The 15,228-nt window shown below is 45.2% G+C and overlaps 1 non-coding gene across 1 annotated transcript; it reads left to right on the forward strand.

Moving 5' to 3' along the window:
* The first annotated feature begins 12,065 nt into the window (after nucleotides 1–12,065).
* On the forward strand, nucleotides 12,066–12,168 carry LOC117285661. The gene has a single exon (XR_004516728.1). It is a non-coding gene; the product is annotated as a U6 spliceosomal RNA (small nuclear RNA).
* The last annotated feature ends 3,060 nt before the right edge of the window (nucleotides 12,169–15,228 follow it).

The raw sequence follows: 15,228 nt of genomic DNA on the forward strand, positions 1-15,228 counted from the left end.
AGAGCTGGAGTGATCACGAGCCACGTTGTGGCTCTTAGGGACTCAGAGCTACGGAGTGGGGCAGTGGGATGGTGGCAAAGACCCCAATTTCCAAAAGTACCGTAACAGATTCCACTGAGTGGCCATTAAGTGTCACTGTGCCCTGAACACTATAAAGACCCAAGGCTGGTGGCAGTCTCAGTGGGCTGGAGGTCAGGGTGGGGACACATGGAAAAGTACTTTAAATAGTGGCTCTGAACCCTGGTGTCATGTGCACGCTGTGCTCCCAGCACCGTGGGAGGCTGAGGCAGGAGGATTAAAAGTTTGAGCCCATCTCAGGCACCTGAGTGGCTTAGTGAGACCCAATCTCAGAATTTAAGGATTTGAAAAGAACTGGGGACTTAGATCCGTCCTGAGTCTGTCCCTTGGTCCGCATCCTCCTCCTCCCCAACAGCGAATCTAACAATCAGATGAAAGGTGAGGAATGCAGCGCAAAGCCTGCGTGGGCCGAGTGTGCTCCCGGCCTGGAAGCCCGGGAAGATTGGCCCAGGGCAGGCTGGGCTGGCGCAGATTCCTCACAGCTGTTTCAGGGCCTGCCTCGGTCATAGTCACCGTATCCCCAAAGCTCTGTGTCAAACAAACAGGAACTTACCCAAAACGTCGGAACTTGGCACCATGATATTCACAGTCCTGTCATACTTTCCTCCGCCTAGAGATGCGGCTGGTCGTGAAAACCAGACAGCGCCTCGTCCACCCCGGCCCGGGCAGGGAGAAGGCGGCATTGTGTGCTAGTTGGCACCGGTGCTGCCCGCAGGTGCTCCACGGACCCGAGGCAGCCCCAGGGATGCCCCTCTGTGGCTTACTGTGCATCCAGCCGTGGAGCCAGAAAGACGGGGATGCCAGGCACCTGGGAAGGGGCTGTCTCAGCAGCTTCGCGTTCCCACAGTGGAACATCCAGGCAGTTTAGGAAACAGAAAGTGTATTTAATCCAGGCACAGCAGTGCACACCTGTCATCCCAGCACTCAGGAACCCCAGCAGGAAGATGGTTGCAAGTTCAAGGCCAGCTTGAGCTAGACAGTGAGACCTTGTCTCAAAAAAGAAAAAAAAATTTAACATGTATTTAGCTCCTATATTTGGAGATTCAAGGTTGGTGAGCAGGCTGGGAGGGAAAGCCCATTGGTTCTGCCTCGCTGAGGACGCGGATGGTGGAGCGTTGTGGCTGGGACGCGGTGGTCACACCGGAAACAGGAAGAGTGAGAGGGAGAGGCTGGGACCCCCAATATCCTTGAAGGGCAAAGCCCCGGCGAGCTAAGGAGCCCTCACTATGCCCCACCACTCACAACAGTGCCACAGGCCGGGAACCACGCCTTCAACATGTGGGGCTTTGGGGACATTCAAGATCCAGAACACAGCAGGAACCCATAGCGGGTCAACTTCCCAAGACCAGAGACAGGGCTTCTCCTCTCCCCACACCTCAGTTTCCCAATCATCGCAACACACAACCAAGAGAAAAAATCATGAGTGAGTTTACTATTCCTGGAGACATCAGCTAAAGCATCAATGAATGTAAATGAAATACGCATGGCAAGAGCCAAAAAGTTGCCAAAGAACGAACCACAGAATCCAGGAGCAAATTCTGCTGGAGAGGAGTGGACCTCTCTGAACCTACGCAGCCAACCAGGAGTCAGTGTTGGAGCAACCAAACCTCCAGTTTGAATTAGCTGGGATATTCTGCTTCCTCGGTGTTGGTAACAGTGGAACTGGAGTATTTCACCGGCCCAGTGTGACTCCCAGAACAAGAGACTTATGATAATCACGTTTCTAGTACAGAATTATGTTAAGTGTTTTGAACTTAATTTTAATGACATGCATGTATCCCTCTGATTAATGTTTCAGCAGTAAAAAGGGAACATTAGATCTATGTGTATTTGTTTCTCTGGGAAGTCGGAGGGAATCGTTTCTCATCATTAGGGATAATGACAAATGACCATCTGGACCCACAGTTAACCATCCAGTTTCTCCGAACTGGGACAGTCGTCATCTGTGCAAAGATGAGAAATTATTAGTTTGGGCTTTCTGAAGAATATTTTTAGAAAGAGATTATAAAGATATGTATGCTTAGCTAGAGTATTCCGGTAGTGTTTCTTCTGTTATCTAAGGTATACATTCCGTGCTTTAATAAGTTGACCACAAGAACAGTCCCACGTGTCCAGGAAGAAAAGGAAGATTATAATGTAGAATTTAAGTTAAAGCCAGTTCCATTGTTTTTCTAAATGAGGTAAAGAAGTCAAATGTAACCCTACCTTGCTGAGGAATATGAAAACTAATAAATGCATTTTAATGGATAGTGTTCCCTTCATGTGAGCTCTTCAACAAAAACGAAGCAAACCAGGTACATGATTTCTTTTTAATCACTGCTGCTCATCACATAGGTCTTGTTTGGGGACAGGGAAGAGGCTTTTTGTTCCCTTTGGATGTAATACAGCCACTGCACTAGCAATTATGTCCATTCCATCTTGATTGTTTTCAATTTTTGTTTTGTTTTGGTACCAGGGATTGAACTTGGGTCCTTGCACTTGCGAGGCAGGTGGTGGAACCACTGAGCTAAATCCCGGCTCTTGATTGTTTTCAATTTTATCTTCAGCTCTACTGTAAATAGAGTACTGCACTGTAGCCTCCACTATGTTTATTATTTTTCCGTAATATTTAAGAGTTGCTTCAACGTATACAAAATGTGCAGTTATTAAAGCAGCTCCTTCTTCCTCTGACCCTTTGAAAAGAAGGGGCTTCAGTTCCTACATGGCTAGAACCATAATAATCAAGCTGTACTTTGTATCTGTGATTTGTAACATAAATATTGCAATGTTAGTATCAATCTTATAGCCTTGTTTTTCAAAGTCCATTTTATTTTAATAAGTTCCCTTGTATTAATTTTTCGGTGTTTTCATTCTATGAAATCTACCAGTGTCAGATGATTTGATCTACTTAAGTGTGGAACTCCTAGAGGACCTCGTCTACATTTTATGATAATTCAGAATTAGCAAGGAAAACAGTTCGCTGAGGTTCAGCTTTCTACTGAGGTGCTCAGGTTGCAATAAAGTGGTACAAAAGGCAAAAAAATAAAATTAAAAATTAAATTTAAAATGGGCTATTTTCATACACTAAAAATGAACAATCAGAAGAGGAAATTAGGAAAACAATTCCATATACAATCATGTCAAAGAACAAAATAGTTAGGACCAAACCTAACCAGAGAGGTAAAGCCTTGTACATTGGGAGGTAGAAAACATTGCTGAAAGAAATTAAAGAATGGGCCAGGGATTGAGCTCAGTGGTTCTGCCTCCTGCCTCAGTGGTTCTGCCTCCTGCCTCGCAAGCACAAGAACCTGAGTTCGATCCCCAGTACCAAAAATAAATACACAAATTGGCTAAACAAGATTAAGTGAAAGTACTTCCTGTGATCGTGAATTGGAAAACCTCATATTGTTAAGATGCCAGTACCACCCAAAGTCATTTACAGATTCAATGGAATCACTATCAAATTCCAACGGCATTTTTTGCAGAAATAAAAAAAAAAATCCATGCTAGAATTTGTGTGGACTCTCATGGGACTCAGAAGAGCCAAACAGTTTGGGGGAAAATAAAAGAACAGAGCTGTGGCACTAGCTATTTTTCTCTCATCGCTACGACAAAATACTCAGTGCCCGAAGTTGAAGTGGGGAAAGGTTTACTGACTCACTGGTCACAGAGGTTCAGTCATAATCGGCTGGCTCCAAGGCAGGGGCGGCAAGCAGGCACCGCAGAGAAGAAACAGCACGGCGCCCACCAGGCAGCAAAGGCAACAAGAGACCCTAACAGCGTCTTCCCGCCCCTTTTGTCCCATGCAGACTATCGGGATCAGGGCGGTGCCAAACCAGTCGCTCGCACACAGTGGTTTAGTGGCCCCAGCGTCACACATCCCAGATTCAGCCACCTCTGGCAAAGGAAACCCCACCTCCTGCGCATGAGGCTTTGGGGGACATCTAAACGCACGCCGTAACGGACTCACCTTTTTAAAATTTCAAAATATGTTCTTAAGCTACATGAACAAAAAGCGTGTTGTACTGACGTGAAGACAAACAGCTATGCCACTGGAGTATAACAGCGCGCTCAGTGACAGACTGTCACGGCGACAAATCAACCTGCACACGAAGGCCGAGACCACTCGGCAGGGAAGGGACCCTCTGTTCCGCAAACGCTGTGGGAAAACCGTGCATCCAGACGCAGAAGAGTGAAGTCAGACCCTTGCACCCTCCGCGCGTTATCTCAAACTCAATCAAAACCTAAAACCATAAAATCCTTTAAAGAAAACTCAAGGGTATAGTTTCATGGCATTAAATTTGGCAATAATGTCTTGGATATGACACCAAAAGTCTAAGCACCAAAGCAACAAGACTCGAATGAGATTACATTAAACTTAAAAAAAAACCAAAAAACAACCAAAAACACTTTTAGGCATGGAAGGGCACAATACATTGTGAAAAAGCAGCCTACAAGATGGGAGAAAATACAAGGGTGACCAATATACAGTGATGATTAAAATTAATTTTGATTTAATACAAAATATTCCCTCTTACTTCAAGCGTCCTTGTCCCATCTTTTCGCCACTTTCCGAAGGAGTTCTGCAAGTCTTCTTTTCGGGTGTCTTTAGTTGTACTGTCCTGGCTGCCTCAGTGTCCTGAACTGATTCAGAACGTTTCCTTTTCATGGTCACTTTGACTTGGGGAAGAGCCAGAAGCCACATGGTACCAGATCCAGTGAACAAGGTAGAAGAAGACACACTGTAATGTTTTTATTTGACAGAAATTGATATAAATGATTGACGAATGAGGGTGATAAGAAAATACAGTGGGTAGTTGGATTTAAAAACATTTTACAGTAACATCACATTGCCATTAATCTCCACTGAAATACTCAAAATAGTGCTATCTTCTAACACACTTATTAAAAATGAAATCATTGTGGGCTGGGGATATGGCTCTGACACCATGCCTGCTTGACAAGTGTAAGGTCCTGAGTTCATGCAATCCCCAGTACCCGCCCCCCGCAAATCATTCTTGGCAATATGTGGTGTAATAAAATTTTAAAAAATTTAAACATTCCAGCTGGGGATTTAGCTCAGTGGTTCTACCACCTGCTTTGCAAGCACATTGTCCTGAGTTCAATCCTGATACCAAAAAAAAAATTAAACATTCCCCATTCAACCTTTGTATTTGCAAATCGTATATTTGATGAGTCTAATATCTACAATATATAAAGAACTCCTATGACTCAACAAAAATTAAATAACCATTAAAAATGAGCAAAAGATCTAAACAGACATTTCTCGGTAGGTGATATACAAATGTCCAGCAGATACATGAAAAGGCACTCAGTATTATTCATCAGAAATGCAGATAAAAATGCAGTGTGGTGCTGTCTTGTACTCAGGGTAGTGCTATGTTCTGGATGTGGTTTCAGTGTCCACCAAGGCTACATGGTCGAGATTTAATCTCCATTTTGAAGGGTTTGTTGTTATGTTTGGTTTTTTTGAGACAGGGTCTTGTTGTGTAGCCCAGGGTGGCCTTGAACTCACAGCAATTCTCCCGCCTCAGCCTCCTGAGTGCTGGGATCGCAGGTGTGTGCCACCACGCCTGGCTCCCATTTTGAGTTAATAGAAGTGGAAACTCAACATGACATGGTGTTTGGCTGGCACGGTGACCCACGCCTGTGATCCCGACCCTCTAGGAGGCTGAGCCCTGCCTGGGAAACTTAGTGGTTCAGCAAGACCTAGCTTCAAAGTAAAAAAGGATGCAGCTCCGTGAGAAGGCCTCAAGTTCAGTCCCCGATACGAAAGCCCAGGACCGCGGCGTTACAGCTGGAGCATCTGCGAGGTGATTAAGATTAGATAAAGTCGTTAAGGTGCAGCCTCCATTTTTTAATCCTGACAGCTTTATAAAAAGAGGGTGAGAAGACTCACATGCCTACATGCATGCGCACACACGCACGCACACACACACACACACACACACACACACACGCACACTTCCTCTCTCTGCCATGTGATACTCTGCTGCCTGGGACCCATCCGGCAAGGCTGGTGCCAACTGAGGCTCCCAGACCTTGCACCTCCACAGCTGTGAACCAGGATAAACCTCTTTCCTTTGTAAAGTTAGCTTAGCTCAGATTTGGATTCTGTAATGAAAATACCCTTGTGCAGAGTGATGCAATCAACACGAAACAGAACCCAGATGAAAGCACATGTTTGTGGGGCTACAGAGGAGTTGGAAACCTTTGTGAACTCTTGGTGGGTTTGTAAAATGATAATCATCACCATGGAAAACAATTGGGCTTTTACTCAAAAAATTAAAAATAAAAGTATTGTTTTTTGTTTTTTGAGTCGAGATCTTGCTGTGTAGTACAGGCTGGCCTAGAACTCACTGTGAAGCCCAGGCTGGCCTCAAACTCCTGCCCCCACATCCTATTTCTGAAGACATATCTGAAAGAACTGAGAGCTGGATCTGGCAGAGATGTCTGCACACATGTGCACGGGAACACTGTTCAAAACGGCGAGTGTGTGGAAGCAAAAGTCCGTCCGCAGGTGATTGGAAAAACAAAACCTGGTCTGAGCGCGTGAGGAAGATCACACAGCCTTAAGAAGGAAGTGAATTTGGTCACACCCCACAGTACAGGTGATCCCTGAGGACATTCTTTGACGTGAGATGTCACCCATAGAAAGTCAAAGGCTGTAGATTTCACTTACTACCCAGCTCTCGAGAGGCTGAGTCAGAGGGATCCCTGCAAGTTCAAGGCCAGTCTGCACTACAAAGTGACCCTGTTTCCAAAGAAAAAGGATTTCCGTATATGCACACCTGTTGTTAACTGAATTTTAAAATTTCTTACAGTAAAAAGGCACTGCCATTAATCCCCATCAAAATACTCCTCCGAGAGGGTTCCAGTCCACAGAGACACAGAATGGCCATTACTTCTGCTGGGCAGATGCTGCTTGAGCAGCACAGAGCCTCGATTTGGAAAGGAGCAACATTCTGGAGCTCTTTTCTCAAACAGTGTAAATGTACTGAACACTGCTTAAAAATGGTTAAGGGTCAGGGTGGCCATCATGGACCCTGGGCCCTGGGCCCTGTTCCCGTCTCAGTGCCCTGTGTCTCTTTTTTCTTGTTGTTGTTTTGAGACAGGGTCTCACTATGTAGGTGAGACTGACCTGGAACTCACTGTGTAGCCCAAGCTGGTCTCAAACTCACAGCGATCCTCCCGCCTCAGCCTCCTGAGTGCTGGGAGGCTTCCCGGCGTTTCATTTGGACCCTTTCCCAGGAAGTGGAGGCAGCTGGCTGGGCACTGTCATGTGTCGCTCTAGTCCCAGCTGCTCCGAAGGGTGAGGCGGAGCCTCTGGAGCCCAGCAATTTAAGGCCAGCGTGGCCCTGTCTCAAAACTAAAAGTGGAAGCACTGGACAGAGACGCAGTCAAGGGAAGCACATAGTTCCTTCTGTTATCCGTCACCCCAGCTGCCACAACCATCAACTCGTCAGAGCCTGAAATCCAGTCCAGTCTGTAGGGGTAGGAAGACAGGAGGGCTCCCTTTTCTTTATTAATTTCACTCCTTGCCCACCTAGTGTAACCGAATCTCATCTCTCAGATGCGACCCAGCTTTGTGTCACATGGGGAGGGGACCCCACACGGGGGTGTCCAGCACTAGGGTCGCCTCCCGGGCTGCTGGCCACACGGCTGGGCTGTTGTTTTTCAGTCACAGGTTGCCAGCACCTCTGCTCACCGCGTTCCTCGCCCAGGTTGTCCTGTGCTTGTTAAACTCCCATTTGGGAAACTGCTGTTCTTCCCATCTCACGGCTGAGGTATTGCGTCATTTGTTCAGGGTCCTGGAGCAGGGACCATAATTAGAACTCACACATCTTAAAGCTATCGTGTTCTACCCCACAGGGTATATTTTTATTGCTCTTACATGAAAATCACCTTTTTGAATCTAACATTTATGGAAAATCAAAGTGCTCTATGGTGTTATGTAAATAATGGATTTTGAAGAAATTTTCTTATGTTCATTACCTGTAAATGCATTTTTTTTTTTTTTTTTTTTTTTTTTTTAGGTTTTTTGAGACAGGGTTTCACTGTGTGTTTCAGGCTGACCTTGAACTCACTATGTTGCCCAGGCTGGCCTCAAACTTGCAGCAATCGTCCTGCCTCAGCCTCCCAAGTGCTGGGGCAGGGAGGGGACTGAATTTCATTATATGGCCTTTGTACCTTTTGAATTTTGTGCCATGTGCATAAATTATTGGTTGAAAAAATAGTTAATCCTTTTTAAGTGTGGAAAAGGATTTTAAAATAACACTATCCTTTTCACAGAAAGCTGTTTTTTTTTTTTTAATAAAATCTTAAAGACTGGAATACAGAGAAACCAAACTAAATTCTCTGAAAAGCCCCATTTATTTAAGTGTGATAATATATATGCATTAAGCCAGTTAAATGAACCACACTAGGACAGATTTACTTCATAACAACTTCTAAACTGTGCTTGATGGGCATTTGAATGAAAACTAAGTTGTTTGTACAAACAGCCTGATCCATTACCAAAACTTTATTAAGAACATCAACTTTTAAACATAGACACTTTTAAAACAGTGAACAGGAAGGTGAGCTGGACTTAGCTGTTACATTTTAAAAATATCTTTCTTCAAAATATTTTGGGCAACTGTGCGGCTTCTACGATTGTGTCTTTGGTTTTTGCTAACGAAAGTGTATCCTATGAATAACGAGTCATCTATATAAATGCTAACTGCTTATTTAAGGTAAATAAGCCAGAGTTTTCAAACAAGATTTTATAGGCAAAATTAAGAATATCAAGGATCTGAGGCCTTCTTAAGATCACTTTTATGACACAAAATGAGAGTCCTCCAGTTTGTAAAATGGAAATACTTTATGCAAATACTTTATGTGGAAAATGTTTTAAGTGTTGATGTGTGAGGGAACATCATTGCAATTTTCATAGCCTAGTCCCGGCAACTGCTATGCAACAGACGGTGTCATAGAGACGGTACTAGGTGGTTCAGGAAATGCCAGAAAATGAAAGCGGAGCTGGGGATGGGCTACGGGGCTTCCTAGCATCATGTGCAAGGCCCTAGGTTCAACCCCTAGGTGCGGGGGAGGGAAGGAAAGAGGGGAGGCAGAGAGAGCGGGGGTAGGCATGAGGTGAAATCCTCACGTTGAGGACAGAATAAATACCCAAGTATGCAATCTGCTCGAGAAAGTCCATAAGAACTGGCAAAACCCTGGAATCAGAAGTGTAAGTCAGTCTGCAGATATTTGAGCGTAATGTCTAGTGGAAGCCAAGGGTTATCAACGGACACCCGGTGGACGACGTCTCATAATGTTTTTCAGTTTGTTCAGCTCATCAGAATAAAACGATTTGTCCCTTGAAATAGGCATATAAAACCATAGGTGACATTTGCTGCTAAGCAGGTATAGCGGGGCGGGGGGCTCCCCTAATTTAGCCGACGCCAGGGCGGTTCTCCCCGGCAGTTCAGCAAACAGCGAGCCTCTGGCCAAGCGCAGACTCCTCCTAGCGCCATGGTCCCTTCGGGCACGGCCGGCGGGGAGACTCCGGAGGCGGTGAACCCGGTGAACCAAATTGTCTTCTTTGTAGGCGCTTGGGAAACTCCAAGTCACGAGGCGGGGCCTCAGGCCACCCCGGAGAGCCCTGTGGGTGATCGGCCCACGAGCACCCGGTTGGTGTCCCAGAGGACTTTGCAGCCGGCTCTGGGGTTTCCAGACCAGAGTGCAGGGTCCCCCAGGTGTGCAGGGTCCCCACACGTGTGTGCCCGGCCGTTTCTTCGTCTTCTTTCTGTTAAACTGCTGCGTGGACTCCGCAGCAATCTCCCCTGAAAGATTTGCAAGGCGCTTAAAGGCCGCCCTGGGTCCTGGCAGCCCCTTCTGCCCAGATCAGGCTCTAGAAGTCCGGCAGCGACCCCTGCACGGACGTGTGTCTTCCAAACTCTACGCATTTATTTATTTTTATTTATTTTTCTTTTGCGGGACATGAAAAAAACTTGGGCCAGGTGTGATGATGTGAGGGTCTATGCCCAGCACTCTAGGAAGCTGAGGAAGGAGGATCATGAGTTCGAGTTTCCCCTGGGCCGCTTAGTGACTGTGAGATTCTGTCTCAAAATAATTTTTTAAAAAGGACTGGGAATTCAGCTTGGGTTCACCCTTAGTATCACAATAAATACACAAATAGTGTTGTTGCTGGTGCCTAATGTCCTGCCTCAGCTCAGTTACTGCTTCTTCCTAACAGTCAGCACGGAAGGTTTGCTCTCACTTTACAAATGAAAACGCGCGGAGACTGGGAGACCTTAGGTAATTGGCCCGGGGCGGGGTTGATGCCCCAAAGTGGCTGATGGAAGTGAGTGCAGGGCAGAGGGGCTCGGATGCCCGGATCTCTGCCCTTGGCACACGGCTGTGTCATTCCACCCGCTGCAGAAGGCAAGGAGCCCTCGCTCACACCGGCTTCCTTTGGAGGCTTAGCTGAGAAAACTTCCGCAAGCCCCAAGGTGCTGCCCGCCCTACGGTGGGAGCTCCGGATTCTGCATTTCGGGTCCTTGTTTTAGGCCCTGAAGTGTGCGCAGTGGGCACGACAGACACAGTGACTTTCTGTAGGATTTCTAGCGGGGTCTAAAATAATAGGGGCAACTATTATTTCTTCTAAAATAGCAACGCTCACGTGGCTCCTTAGCAAGTCAGTTGGCCAAGTTAAAAATAGATGTTAAACATAGCAAGAGCAGAAATTCAATCTGAGATATCAAGTCATGGAAAAGCAGCGACCGTGGTGGCAACAGAAAAAGAACAGCACGCATCAGCTGATTATGCATTTGGGTAAAATTATCCTTCTCCACTTGGCCTGTCTTCCTTCTCACAGCAGAAAGCACACATACAAACGCACACGCGCACACACACACACACACACACACACATGCAAATAAACCAAGATGATCTATCCCTATTTCTCTGTAATATTCAAAACCTATTAATTTTGAGGCTTTGGTGCTTATTAATACATAGTACATGCCTTACAACATATGATTCGTTCCTTAAAATGTTTAAGTGGAGAGGGAAGAGGGGGAAAAGGAAAGGGATGAATAAAATAATTAAGATGTATTATGCACTTACACCCATCTCCATGAGGGACGTAATCATTACGTGCTATAAACACGGACTGACAAGAGATAAAAAGTTTAAAACAAAACAAAATCTGAACAGAAAAGTTAGAAAAAAAAACTTTAAGTGGGAGCTGGGCGTGATGATGAATGCTTATAATCCCAGGTCCGTGGTAGGCTGAGGCAGGAGGATTGCACATTCAAGGCCAACCTGGAGACCTTCGCAAGACTCTCTGTCTCAAAAATTAAACATTTTTCTTAAAGAAAAAAGGAATGGTTGGGTTTATCACAGTGGTAGAACACTACTGAGTTCAATCCCCAGCACCGTAAAACGCAAATCTTTAGGTGGAGCGGGCAGAACTGTTCATAGTCCAAATAACCGCGTGGCTAGACTAGTAGATTACTGAAAAGGAAGGGGACAGAACCTACAGTTACTCCCACCTACTCCCGCTGTGCTCAGGAACTTCGCAGTGGCCAGGTCGGAAAGTTGGGTTGCCCCGGTCACTTGAAACCCCAGCGGCTGGTAAGCTAGGTAAGAGCTCCAGCCGCTGTGCCGAGGACCAGTCCCCAAACCACAGCTGGCTCTCAGGAAGAGGCTGGGAGCTCGCGCTCCGCTTCAGCCTCTGCCTTTCGAAATGGCTCTTCAGAGCGCGTCGCTGTTGCCCTCTCAGCTGCTAGGGTGCTTCAGCCGTGGGCACGATCCATGAAGCACGGAGCCTTACACCGCTTCACCTCCCCTCACGAACGCCAAGGCCGGAGCGACAGGCGCGTGTGCATTGCGAGCTGCAGTAACGGCGCGTTTCATGTAACACTTTCGTACAAACACATATGTAAAGGTAGGAGCATTTGGGGAATGAATTTGTTGGGTATCATCTGAAGGATTATAAAAAAAACCTACACGGTGCTCAGAAACTCCAATTAGAAAAATACAGAGAAGATTAGCAAGGCCCCATGCAAGGAAGACAGGCAAACTCATGAAGAGATTCATGTTAAAACAAAACCAAACGTTTTTTACAAAAGGACTTAGCCCCAAATTGATTTATACCTTTAAGAGTAATACTTTTGACCAAAGTCTGTACTCGTAAAACATTATAAAAAGAGAACTGGGACTAAAACATGGGCGAGTGATTGGTAGTGAAAGTGTTGGACTCAAGTTACCCACAAGTGGTCAGCACACACTTTGGGACCTTGGAGAAAGAATCTCATTTTTCTTAAATGACAGGCGGGACTCGCCCTACCGCACTGTCCGCGCCGTGGCTGCGTGGTATTCTGGCTGTGGGCCTAGCACACAGGATCCAAAGAGTGGCTGTTACCTCCTGAAAGTAACAGAGAAAATGGACATCGCTGGACACTTAGCACACGGCCATTCATTGAGGACTGATGTTCCCCAGAGCTCAGAAAATAACTTTTAAACTTTCTGACGAAGCAGCACTAAATCTTCTTTAATGAAGACTGTCTAAACCCGGACAGGAGGCCCGGACTCAAAGCAAATCTTTGAATATCGAGGTATTGCCCGGAGGACATCTTCCTTCACCTGCGGCTCTGCGCTAGACAGGAACAGTGTTCAAGGGACAGGTCCTCCATCCCGGCTCTGAGAGAGCCGCGTGTCCCATACCGGCGGGCCCCAAATATGAGTACTGTAAAGGGCAAAGTCAAAGCCAGATAGTAGGAAGCCGCGAGAGAGATCTTCTGCAAATGGAAAGGAGACCAGGAGGTGGTGGAAGGCGAGGGAGAGTGTGGAAGGAGAGGTAAAAAGAATCCAGGTTTTGCCGGGTGTGGTGGCGCACGCCTGTAATCCCAGCACTCAGGAGGCTGAGGCAGGAGGATCGCTGTGAGTTCGAGACCAGCCCGGGCTACATAGAGAGTTCCAGGTCAGTCTCAACTACATAGCGAGACCCTGTTTTACCTAGGGATGAACTGTGAATGGATCAGTGGGCTAAATTCAAGGTCAACATGCCAAATTACTATGCCTTATAAGGGGGAAACTGTTGTGGCCTAAAACAAATGTTAACACAGGCCTAATTAACCCTTCTCGTTACTCAAAATTTGGCCCTGTTGTCTTTTTCTGATTTCTGGAAATATTGAATGGATTTTGGAATCAGTTTAATTGCTCTTGCTCTGAATTCCTTGACTTCCAGGCTTTTCTCTGACCCAGTACTTTTCTTACTGTGCTGTCTTTCATCTGTAAATGTGAATGTACTGGCTCATTAATTGAGCCAAATTATTGAGAGAATATAGATTTAAAAGAATTCCCGGGAACAACTGTGCTTGGCACTATTTTTTTTTCTGGTGTTACGGATGGGACCCAGAGCTGTGCTAGGTAAGTCCTCCACCGCTGAGCTATGCCCCAGTTCTGACATTATTTCTTGAGGAGACCAATATATTAATGAACCCAGTACCTCCTGAATTTTTTTTACTCTTTATCCATGCCCCATCCATGTTACTTGTACTATCAGATACTTAATACTTCCTTTAATTTGACATAAATTGAGTATTTCTAAAAGTTAGTCTTATTTTAAACAATGACATCTATGAAATCTGACTGTAAGTTGGTCAATTTTTTAATATACTCTACTTTAAAATAAACACAGAAGCCAGGTGTGGTGGCGCATGCCTGTAAGCCCAGTATTCAGGAGGCTAAGGCAGGAGGATTGCTTTGAGTTCAAGACTAGTCTGGGCTACACAGTGAATTCCAGGGCAGTCTCAACTACATAGTGAGACCCTGCCTCAAAAAAAAAAAAAAAAAAAGAAAGAAAGAAAGAAAGAAAGAAAGAAAGAAAAAGTATATATGAAATTCTTGGTTGCACCATTTTATAAAATTGTATTTGCCCTGATCATGTAACATGAAAAACATTTTTATATGATCAGGACAAAGGTAACAAGCACTACATTTAGTTATAAATAAGCTATAATTGGTATTAAACTTCTAGTCAATATTCTAGTTAGTTAAAGGTCTAAGAATTCAAAGATCTTGAAATCAAACCCCCTTAAGGCATTAAAATACAGTTTCTTTTTTTTTTCTTTTTGTTTTTTTGTAGGTTTTTTTTTTTTTTTTTGGTCAACTATGTCTTTGAGACTGACCTGGAACTCACTATATAGCCCAGGCTGGTCTCAAACTCACAGAGATCCTCCTGCCTCAGCCTCCCCTGTGCTGGGATTACAGGCATGTGTCACCATGCCTGGCTCTTAAGTCATTAAAATAAAATGACTTAGTGAGTAAATTTAGTGAAATTGCTCACATTCATAATCCCTTGCTCTTTACAAATAGAGTAACCCACCAGCTGTCTCCCAGGAAAGACACCAGTAGTTTAGTCTAGTGAGAGACTCTGTGACATGCTGGATGGCCAGTGGACACCTTGTAGATACAAACCACTGTTAGGTGTGCTGTGGCCACAGTAGGCACTGTTCACCATTTGGAGGAGAAAGTAGTTTTGGTGGATATTTCAGTTTCTGGGTCATTGACTTAATAAACTTTGGAACAAAAAGGGATGAGTGACAAAAACCCAACTGAAACACAAATTTAGGCTTGGAACTTCCAACTCTAAAATCTCAACAAATATAAAGCAGCTGTCATGTTTGCATCATCCCATGGAGTTTAGCAGACTATCCTGCACCCAGTAGGTTCTCCACAATAATTTGTGAATGCTGGGGGTTGTGGGTATAGCTCAGTGATAGTGTATGCTTAGCATGTGCAAAGGCCGTGGGTCCTCCCCTTTCCCAATCTGAATGTTGAGTGAATCTGCCCCCTCAAAGAACATAGGGGGAGGCTAAAATAAATGAATACTCCCAGGAGTTTGAAGTTGCCTTCCGTTTGTTACCTGGTAGTGAAGGACTGCAAATATGTAAGAAGAAACAAGAGGGACTAGAGAATTTAGGCAAACCTTTCACCAATTACCCATCTCTTCCTCGACTTGACCTCCCTAATGCCCGAGCCCTGGTTTAACTCACTTCTTCCCCCTTCAAGCCTTCCTAAAAATAACTTCCCTTTCTAACCGCTCTCTCCTGTCACCACTGTTTATTTCCAACCTCACACCTTCCCTTCCCTGAAAATATA

This window comes from Fukomys damarensis, unplaced genomic scaffold (genome assembly GCF_012274545.1).
Source record: "Fukomys damarensis isolate Sample0158 unplaced genomic scaffold, DMR_v1.0_HiC HiC_scaffold_11, whole genome shotgun sequence".
NCBI classification, from domain to species: domain Eukaryota; kingdom Metazoa; phylum Chordata; class Mammalia; order Rodentia; family Bathyergidae; genus Fukomys; species Fukomys damarensis.